Raw genomic sequence first — 8380 nt, 5'->3', positions numbered from 1 at the left:
GTAAAGATCACCATACGAGAAACTTTAGAGGTCCTAACTAATCATAGGTTCTCCAAAGTGCTACAAGCTAAAGGCTATAACTGGCCTTCTGATAGCCGCCGATTGAAGTACCAGGTTCTTCTTATAGAAAACCCTGATATCACTATCCAGACTTGTAGCACACTCAATCCAGCCACATTGCTCCCAGATGCAGGGGAAGACACGGTACCCCTTCACTCCTGCTTTGAGCTGCTGTCTACTGTTAACCTGCCACGACCAGACCTCAAAGACCAACCGCTGGCGGTTGCAGACTGTTTGTGGTTCTCGGATGGAAGCAGCTTTGTGATCGAGAGGGTGCGCAAGGCAGGCTATGCCATTGTCTCCCTTGACCAAGTCATTGAAGCCAGTCCCCTGCCCCCGGGAACTTCAGCCCAGCTGGCTGAACTCATAGCTTTGACCCGGGGCCTTGAACCAGCAGCGGGAAAGAAACTAACTTTATTTACTGACTCCAAATATGGGTTTCTGGTTCTTCACGCCCACTCTTCTATCTGACAGGAAAGAGGATATCTCACCACTCAGGGAAGCCCCATTAAGTATGGAAGCCAAATCAAGGCACTCTTGGAAGCTGTCCAAAAACCAGCTGAAGTGGCAGTAGTCCACTGCTGAGGGCACCAGAAGGGGGACTCAGAAGTTGCTGTGGGCAACCAAGCCACTGATAAGGCCGCCAGACAGGCAGCCTTGGGCACCAGCCCCTCGGACTCTGTAAATGCCCTAATTTCCCCAAATCAGCTCCCTCTTCCAGATTACATGCCAGAAGACACCGGAATTCTGCCTTCGACCTGATGGATGGTGGGAGAAAAGACAGCAAGCTCCTCCCGTCACAAAGGGTACAGCGGAAAGTCGTGAAAGCCTTCCACAATGCCTCCCCCCTGAGCCATAAACCCTCCTTGACCCTGCTCACTTAGCACTTCTGTGGGGCCAACTTAACCTCAACCATCAGGTCAATAACTTCCCACTGTCTCACCTGTCAGACCAACAGCCCCCAAGGGGCGCTCAGAAGTCACCTTGCTCAACCTGTCCAGCACAAGGGATCCTACCCTGGGGAAGACTGGCAGATAGATTCTACCCAGGTTCCTGCTGCCCAGGGATTTAAGTATCTTCTGGTGTTTATAGACACCTTTACGGGGTGGATTGAAGCGTATCCCACCCGTACTGAGAAGGCTCATGAAGTGGCTAAAAAACTACTTCAGGAAATAATTCCTTGATATGGGCTTCCCAAATCGCTGCAGAGTGATAACAGGCCTGCTTTCATCTCCCAAATCATTCAGGCAGTCTCCCAACACTTGGGAATAACCTATTGTCTCCACTGTGCCAGGAGACCTCAGTCCTCAGGGCAGATAGAGAGAATTAATCAACACCTGAAGTTAACCCTCAGAAAGCTGACACAAGAAGGTCAGATGAGCTGGAAAGATGCACTACCCATAGCTCTGCTGCGTCTTAGGATTGCCCCATGGCAACCTATGTGTTTGAGCCCCTATGAAGTTTTATACAGGAGGCCTTTTCTTATAACAGAGCCAGCTATAGACTCTGAGGTAGCCTTAATACAGCAATATGCCACCCAAGTAGCCCAATGTCAGGAGGCATTCCATCAGTTTGGGCTCACGCAGACCCAAGGGGAGGAAAAGTTACCACCCTCGTGCCAGTCAGGAGATCTAGTTCTTATAAAAACTTGGAAGGATGGGTCCCCTAATTCCCAGCTCCAGCCAGTCTGGAAGGGACCTTTGCCAGTAATTCTCTCTATACCCACTGCTGTCAAAGTTCCAGGGCAGAGTGCTTGGATCCACCATACATGGGTGAAACCCTGGAAACCGTCACCATCGGACCCCTCTGGGGCAAAGGCTACGTACAAATACTCCTGTGAGCCACTGGACGGGCTTAGGATGGTATTTCATTGCCACCCCAGGACAGATGAGAGCTACACAGACAATTCTACCTCAGACCCCTCACAGCCTTTAGGCCGATGAATGCCTTTACCCCGTTCTGTGTTTACAGTGACCAAACTCTCATGCCTGTTAGTCCCAAGATTTCTATTGATTTCCTGTGACACTAACCTAACGTCAAGGGCACTGCGACCTTACGATCTTACCCTTGTCTCACTTAAACTGTTCACCTGTTCGTCTGTTTGTTTTTCCAGAAGTTCTCAGGTTACCAAGGCCTCTGAACCCAGTAGGCCAGCTCCAGAACCACCATCTCTGGCCTTATCCATCCTGGGCCCTGAATGGACAACTCTTTCTAACAGAGTAGGAAGGGCATGGACCCAAAACCCCACTTCGCCCCTTTTGTCAGCAGGAAGTAGCTAGAGATGCCGTTGCCCAGTATCCCAAAGATTTGGGTCCATAACTCTTCAGGGAGGAATGTTAGGTAGGCTTGCATAAGGCTGGGATGCCCATTAACGCATGCCATTTGGTCCAGGCTACAGAAACAAAGGAGCAGCACACTGCACCTGCTCAGAGGTTCATGTTTCCCACCAGGTACGCATGGGTGGGCGCTGCACCTGGATTGGCCCACTAGGCCAGGTGAATTCAATTCAGCCAATGAAGTCGACCAGGGGCCGTCCACCATGCCTGCCTCCCCGCGGACTCATTGAAAAGGCAGGAGCCTGGAGTCCACTGCATGACTTTGGGAGCAGTTTCCAGGCAGGCTGCACGTTTGTGAGGAGCCCTGTGGGTGCCTGTGTAAACCTGAAACTTCTTCTAACGCTCCTAAAACTCACTTGGATCACAAACCAGGCTTCGGCGTGAATTCTTTCTCGCGTGGAGCCAAGGACGGAGGTATATCTATCCCCAGAGGGATCTAACAGAGGGACGAGGGAGAGGGGAAGCACCCTGCCAGCACCTAGCCCTGGCTCCAAGACTTGCAGACAAAGCAAAAGCATCCAACCTTCGATCCTACCATAATGTATCAACTGGTGTCCCATCCGAGGGAGGAGGGCGAGATTTGGTCTCACGTACTTTGAACCTGTGATCAGGAGGGCTCGGGCACTGGAAAAGGACACCAGGCTTGGTAAAGTAGAGGGTCCGTGAAGGAGAGCAAGACCCTCGATGGGATGGAGTGATCCAGCAGCTGCCACCGCGGGTGCACACAGGAAAGAGGGTGGGTTTGACGGAAGACTGGCCGGTGTTTCCTTCTGTTGTCACAATGAGTGGAAACAGGTTTGACGGCACACACGCCCACCCCTCTGGAAGCGTCCTTGCCAAGAGCTTCCCTGTATAATCTGGCAGACACTAAACCGTGTCTCGTCTTATTCCAAGGTCTGGAACCCTCCTCTATTTTTCAGCCTATTTGAATTTGAAATGAAATTCGGCTTTGAATACAGACGTGCATTTATGCACATCAGAAGGATCTGACCCAGCTTAAAATCGAGGCTGATGTCAGTCAGGGGGTCCATCTGAATCTCCTGCTTTAGCAAGAATCATAAGCCATCCAGTCTGACCTTTGTCTGTAATGGTTTTTGTAAGTGCTAGGCTTGTTGTTCTAATTAGACTATAAATCCATCTTTGGTGTCTCTGAGAGCCTTTCCAGCACCTACCTCTCAATGGGGCAGGAACGGTCAAAGTCACCAGCTGTCTGACCCACCCACTTTACTCTCTGGTCTTCTGTTTGTTCCTCTTGCCCAAGGCCCATCCTTCTCAGTCCTTACAATAGCCGTGGCACCACCGCTGGCCCCTCCCCTCCCCACCATTAGAAACAGGCTCGATTTGCTTCCCAGCACTTCCCACATCTATATCCAGGCCGAATGAATCCTACTCTCTAGATGTAACTGGCACATCATTCAGAGGTGCACACCTCTGACCATTACGGAGGTTCAGAACAAACCTGGGCGGGGCCTGCCTTCCATGCAGCCCCTGGCAGTGCTGTCTTTGGACTTTGGGGAGCACCCTTGCTGTGGAATGCCAGTCAAAGAAACGCAATGGATCCGAGTCATGGCACACACACAAAAACCAACCACACAGAAACACAATGGACTTTTCCCCAAACACACAAGCCACACAAATAAACTATGAAAATGTAGAAAAACATAACTCGCTGCTGCCAAGTGGATTCCAACACATACTGACACTCTAGGACCAGGGGTCCTCAAACTACGGCCCACGGGCCACATGCGGCCCGCCGAGGACATTTATCCGGCCCGCCGGGTGTTTTTGCCCCCTTTTGTTTTTTACTTCAAAATAAGATAGGTGCAGGGTGCATAGAAATTTGTTCATAGTTTTTTTTTAAACTATAGTCCGGCCCTCCAACAGGTCTGAGGGACAGTGAACTAGCCCCCTGTTTAAAAAGTTTGAGGACCCCTGTTCTAGGACAGAGTAGGAATGACCCTATGGAATTCTAAGAACTGTAGCTCTTGACAAGAGCCGAAAGCCTCACTGGTCTCCTTCAGAGAAGTTGGTGGGTTTTAGCTGCTAACTTTGCAGTTAGTGGCCCAAAGTCCAACAGAAATCAAAGTTCACTGTACTTTCCCCATACATTAAACAAAGCACCCATACATAATAACGGCATGGTTTGCTAAAAGAAAACAGCATGTTCATGGTTTTAGTAAGCACCCATTCTTTTGCACTCCAGTCATCTGTGTAGCTTCCAAATATCTTCCTATACACAGAAGTGTGTGCATCTAAATACATATGGAGATGCTGCAGTCAGAATTAGCTCAATGGCAGTGAGGGTTTCAGAAATAAATATATACAGACTATTCTCACACACAGATAAATACATATTTTTAACCACAAAAAGGCACTTTTTATCTCACTTTCTCACTCAGCAATATATGTGTACAAGAAGTCTTTTCTTGTGTCAAGAATATAATTCTACAATAGTGTGTGTGTGTGTGTCCAAAACCAAACCCACTGCCGGCGAGTTAATTCTGACTCTTAGCAACCCTTCTATAGCAAAGATTCTCAACCTTCCTCATGCCGCGACCCTTTTATACACTTCCTCATGTTGTGGTGACCCCCCCCCCCATCCAACCATAAAATTATTTTCGTTGCTACTTCATCACTGTTATATTGCTACTGCTATGAATCGGGTGACCCCTGTGAAAGGGTCGCTCGACCCGCAAAAGGGTCGTGCCCCACAGGTTGAGAACCACTGCTATAGAGGGTTTTCAAGGCTAAATCTTTACAGGAACAGAGAGCCTCATCTCTCCCCAGTGGAGCAACTAGTGGGTTTGAACTTCTGACCTTTCAGTTAACAGCCCCTAGCACCTAATCTGTAGTACAAACAGGTGTGTGTGAGAGAGAGAGAGAGAGAGATTCTTCCTCGGGCTGTTGTAACAAAGTACCACACAAACGGGGAGTTTTAAACATACAGACATGTGCTCTCGCACAGTTCTGGAGGCTAGAAATTGAAATCAAGGCGCTGGCAGGGCCTGTTCCTTCTGCAGGCTCTGAGCCAGCCTCTGCTCTGTGCCTCTCTCCTGCCTTCGGGTGGCCCCCTGCAATCCTTCGTGTCTCTGGCTTCTGTGGTGAAACTTGTGAGGGATGGAACTCAAAGGAACAGCCTTGTTTTTCTGGATGTAGCAATTTTCTACCTTTCAAATTCACTGGTATAGGACTGGAATACAATCACTTTTATGACTTGCTTATGCTAATTATGTACAGACATGTGGATGTTATTTAAATAAAGGTATGGTCCACTGGCTGCTGTGAACGAGCTAGTAGCCCCAGAAAAGAAACCTGTGTCCCTAAAACCACAGCCTGTCTGTACAAGCGGAGCCTGGTGGGGTGGTGGTCACGAGCTGGACTGCGATCCCTGTGGTCGGCAGTTTGAAACCACCAGCAGTTCCGAGGGAGAAAGACTGGCTTTCTACTCCTGTGGACAGTGACGTCTCAGAAACACAGGGCATCACGCTGAGCCAGCATTGGCTTGAGGGCAGCAAGTTTGGCTTGGTTTTGTCTGTGCAAAGAGATAGGCTCAGTGGGATTCAGTCAGCTCAAACCGGTTCAGTAGAACCAATACCTATTTTTTGTTGAGTTTGCCAAACTGGCTGTGAAATTGGCACTTGTCATCAGAATTCTCCCTCGGGTGGGCGGCTGTGGAAATCACAAATTTACATTCCTTACTCTCTCTTTTTTAATGTTTACCTGCACAACAGTGTATTCTGAGCACCTGTAGTCATGTTCATTCCATACATAGGTATAAATAATTAGATAGAATTGTGCTTGTAATATTTCTTTATCATTTCCTAAAACTCATTATACTTTTGATGAAATGCCACATTTTTATTCCCTTGCGTTTGTAAAGAGAAAAAATGCCAAGCAATCAGAGGGAGACCCACTGTCCTTCATTTCAGCTTTGTGTTGTGCCCCAAGTTCCCACAAGATATTATAAGTCAATTATATCTTCCAAATTCCTGCAAGCGTTCAAAGAGCTAAAAATGTTATCAGAACAATTGCTGTAAATTCAGCAGAAGCAGAAAGAGGATTTTCAAAGAGGGACACCTATCCTTATGGTATCAAATACAATGACGATATCAAATACAATGACTCGTCTAATTGGCTTATCTCTAAAGGAAGGGGATCCTATGGTGAAAAGTGGTTTCAGATACATCACAGCTGGTGACACTGGGGTAAAAGGGATAGGTAGCGTAAGTGAGGACGCCAATCGAGAAGCAATATGGAAATACCTGAAAAGCCAGCGTTATTGTTTTTTTGTCAGGCATGATTTGATATTTTTTCATTTATATTTTAAAACTCTCATAACAATCTAGTTTTGTGTACATCTTGTATTGTCATTTAAGTATTAACTGTATGAAATAACAAACAACCTTTCAGTGTATCTCTGTATCCTTAAGATTGGTCATTAGCAACAGAAAAGTGCGTGAAAGGAGACGTCGGACAATGTAAGATATGACAAAATAATAATAATTTGTAAATTATCAAGGGTTCATGAGGGAGGGAGGGGGGAGGGAAGAGAAAAATGAGGAGCTGATATCAAGGGCTCAAGTAGAAAGGAAATGTTTTGAGAAGGATGATGGCAATAAATGTACAAATGTGCTTGACACAAGGGATGGATAGATGGATTGTGATGAGTTTGGCAAGCCCCCAACAAAATGATTAAAAAAAAACAAACATTGGTCATTAGAGCATTGAGCCCCACTGGACAGACCCTCAGCTACTGATCTGAAACCAACCAAGCAGGCTTCCTGGGGCTCATCGGGGTACACACTGTGCGGTGCAAGGTGACAGAAGACCTGCACAGTGACATGGACTCGTATGGTCAGCACTCTACCAGCCTCCCGAGCACCCCATAGCTCAGGCCTCTGAAACTAACAGACAGACTTCCCCGGGGTCAACTGCGGTCTGTCTGCTCCCCCTTTCCATCGGAGCTCAGGACAGTTGACTGAGGCTGCTGTGTGCTAAGAAGCAGGATCTTTAGTTGAGGACAGACCCATGGCCAGCATACTCTAGAAGAGCCTCTGATAGCAGTAAGATAGGTCGCCCAGAAATCCATTTAGAAGGTGTCAGCTCCTCCCCCACCTGGACAAGACCGGCGGCAAGCCTCCTGAAGGTGCAGTCAGTTCCCATAAACACTCAGCTGACCATCCTGGGCACCACATAGCTCAGGCCTCCTGCAGAGTCAGGTCTGATTGGGCTTCAGAGAGGACCTTTTGGTTGGTGCAGTGGGTTAAACATCGGGCTGCTAACCACAAGGTCAGTGGTTCAAACCCCATCAACTGCTCTGTGGGGAAAGATGCGACTGTCTGCACCTGGAAAGAGTGACAGGCTCAGGAACCCCACTCTGTACCATAGAGTGACTAGGAGCCAAAATCGACTCAGTGGCAACGAGTTTGGCTGTTTGGTGTTAAGGACTGCCACCGGAACAGTGGTTAGGCACTGGGCTACTCACCTCAAGTCAACAGTTTGAAAGCGCCAGCTGCTTCAAGGGAGAAAGGTGAGGCTTTCTACTGCCGTGAAGAGTTCCAGTCTCCCAAAGCTGCAGAGGCTGTTCTACCCGCTCCTCTAGGGTTGCTCTGAGAGGGCACTGACTCCAGACAGTGAGTTTGGGCTGGCTGCTGTGTTAGGAGAAGCGTTCGTGTTTCGTGGGGGGTGCACCCACAGCCAATACTACAAGGAGCACTCTGAGAGCAACCGGCAGACCTTCCTGGAGGTCTGTTTGGTGTGTAACAGCCTGTCCCCAACGTGGGCACTGTGGCCTGCCACTCAAGTAAAGCCACTTTCAGAGTCAGCTCTCTACCCTGTGCACCCATCGTCCCGGCTTCAGAAACCACAGGACAAACCTGCCTGGGAGTGAGGATGAGTCTGCCCCCAATTCCAGTTGGCACTGGCACCTGCTGGCCGACGCACCTGTGTGCTCGGAAGCAGGGATCCAAGTTGATGCCTTTCAT

This window comes from Echinops telfairi, unplaced genomic scaffold, assembly GCF_000313985.2.
Source record: "Echinops telfairi isolate 266 unplaced genomic scaffold, ASM31398v2 ScPeMD7_7400;HRSCAF=8409, whole genome shotgun sequence".
NCBI lineage: Eukaryota > Metazoa > Chordata > Mammalia > Afrosoricida > Tenrecidae > Echinops > Echinops telfairi.
Note: the sequence above shows the minus strand (reverse complement) of the source record.